This window comes from Choloepus didactylus, chromosome X, assembly GCF_015220235.1.
Source record: "Choloepus didactylus isolate mChoDid1 chromosome X, mChoDid1.pri, whole genome shotgun sequence".
NCBI classification, from domain to species: domain Eukaryota; kingdom Metazoa; phylum Chordata; class Mammalia; order Pilosa; family Megalonychidae; genus Choloepus; species Choloepus didactylus.
Window position 1 is genome coordinate 12,977,648 of NC_051334.1, and position 2,855 is coordinate 12,980,502.

Below are 2,855 nucleotides of genomic sequence, written 5' to 3' on the forward strand. Positions count from 1 at the left end.
GCTGAACGTGGTAGCCGCTGAGTGCCCTGGTTCAAGGGCAGCAGCAACCTTCAACCTGCAACCCCAACGAAGACATAGAGACAGATATCACCTCATCCTCCTCTTCAACAAGGAGGCTTTTGTTCAAAGGAATATGGTACACTAGGCAACTCTATCCTTGTTCCAAAACCTCAATTCAATTAGACATATGCTGCACTATTTTTAGGGAGCACTGAAGTCAGGGAAAGGTAGTGTTACAAAGCAACTGCAAACATCTGACTTGGCATGCTTGGGGGTGAAAACACGGCACAGCTCAGGGATAAATCCTCTTTCATTTACTCCAGCTTCCTTGAAATACAGGCCATTTATAAAGAGCTGGGGTTTCCCCAGATTCCCATAATAAAGGCTCCAGCTGGTAACCCGGTCCAGCTACTGTGAAAAAATTTGTTCTAACACTAGCTAAGAAAACAAAAGCAGGTTTCTGAAAAGGCACGCTGCAGCCAGAATTTGCGTCTCTCTTAGGATTCCTGTGGGTGGGAGTCGAGTGGGGCCTTTTGGTTTTGACCAGAACACTTCTCCACTGGGGGCCAGGCTCGGCTTGGCTTTGCAGTAGCTCGGTTACCGTGCGGGAGCAAGACTGAACTTCAGAGAGAAGTGCTGCCGGATTGCATTCTGGACGTTTAGGATTCTGAAGTTTCAGATTCTTTACATCCAAGATCCTTTCTCCTGAAGAATCTTTGCCTTCTCACTAGGCTCTATGACAAGGCCATTGGTGGAATTATTTCGTTCTCTGGAGACAACACAGAGGAATTCTGCCTGATCCTCATTTCCACAGTTGCAGGAAGATCCGATGCTGATGAGCTGTTTGACTTTCCAACCATCAGACATCATGGAGACCATCTGTGTAAGCTCCTCTTCTTGACACTGCAGTATTCTGTATATTTACCTCACAGGGCCTGGTGAAGTTCTATTCTCATTGTCCCATATCTTTTCCTTAACCAGTCACACAAGAGAGCTGATGTAAAATTCTGCTTCTTCCAGCACACTTTCTGCCAACTCCTTACTGATAAGTTTTCCATGTTGGAGGTGGTTTAGGACAGGACCAAAGTAGGTGGGATCTCTGTCAATCAGATAGGCCCCTGTCTCACTTTGTCTGAGTCCATTTCTGAATCCTCCTAGCAGCAGAGGTGACAGATGAAAGACTTGGGCTCCTGGCCTAGGTTGGGTCTGTCTGATTATCATGAAGTAGGTGTCGCCCACATTCAGCTGGACCCAGTGAGTCATGCCACCGCCCCCTGCCCGCTCAGATGGCCCAGGACCCAGCTCCAGCAGCTGCGTGGCGGTGGCAGGCAGGCAGCTGTGCCTGCAGGGTGAGGGCTGGGGGGGCCCACTCAACCACACTCTGGGTCCAGCTGTAGCTCCACCATCTTGAGCTGCTGCCCCAGGCTGATCTTCTTGAAAGAAAGGCTAAACTCTGAAGGAGAGCATTGGTCAAGGCAGAGCCAATTTGCAAGGACTGTGGAAGGTGTTTTTTGCTTTGGTTTGTTTATTTTTGTTAGATCTTGGCACTCAAGGAAATCTCTGTCACATCACTAGCTGGATACAAACTTAAGGAAAAGAGAGCTCAGGACTAAATCCCAGAGTTAACACTTTAAAATATTAAAATGTACAGCGTGTAACAAACAAATACAAGAAAAACAAAGAACCAGGAAATAATAGCCCATTCAAAGGAACAAGATAAAAATCCAGAAACCATCAATGAAGACCAGACTTTGGATATACTGGAGAGCTGGGTTAACTATACTAATATCAGATAAAATAGACTTTAAGTAAAAAACTGTTATGAGGAAAAAGAAGGTCACTATATACTGATAAAAGGGGCAATTCAACAAGAAGACATAAGAATTGAAAATATATATGTACCTAACAGCAGAGCCCCAAAATATATGAAGCAAATATTGACAGATATGAAGGGAGAAATAGACTGTTCTACATTAATAGTAGGAGACTTTATTAAACTACTTTCAATAATGGATAGAAGATTTAGACAGAAGATCAGAAACGATATAGAAGACTTGAACAATACTATTAACCAACTAGACTAATGGACATATATAATACATTTCACCCAACAGCAGCAGAATACAAATTCTTCTCTAATGTATAAGGGTCATTCTCCAGGGTAGACCATATGTTAGGTAACAAAACAAGTCCAAATAAATTTTAAAACATTGTTATCATATAATGTATCTTCTCTGATCACACTGGAAATTTATAACAGAGGGTGAAATGGAAAATTCACAAATACGTGGAAATTAAACAATCTACTCTTAAAAAAAACAATGGGTCAAAGAAGAAATAACATGGGAAATTAGGAAATATCTTGAGGCAAAGGAAAATGAAAACACATACCAAAACTTATGTAAAGGCAGTGCTGAGGGAAATTTATGATGGTAAATGCTTATATTAAAAAAGAAAAAAATCTCAAATCAGAGATCTAATCCCACAACTGGAGGATGTAGAAAAAGAAGAGCAAATTAAACCCAAAGTGAGCAGAAGGAAGGAAATAACAATGATTAGAGCAGAAATAAATGAAATAGAGAATTAAAAAATAGAGAGAATCCACAAAACCAAAAGTTGGTTCTTTGAAAACATCAACAAAATTGACAAACCTTTAGCTAGACTAACAAAGAAAAAAAGAGAGGATGGAAATAGCTAATATCAGAAATGAAATTAGGGACATTACTACTCACCCCACAGAAATAAAAAAGGGATATAAAAGGATACTATGAACAACCATATGCCAATAAATTAGATAACCTAGATGAAATGGACAGATTCTGAGAATACACAAATTACCTATGTCAACAAAACAC

General features: G+C 40.8%; 1 pseudogene; it reads right to left on the minus strand.

The window, feature by feature from the left end:
• Positions 1–440: 440 nt before the first annotated feature.
• On the minus strand, positions 441–1,544 carry LOC119523335 (annotated as a pseudogene).
• Positions 1,545–2,855: the final 1,311 nt, after the last annotated feature.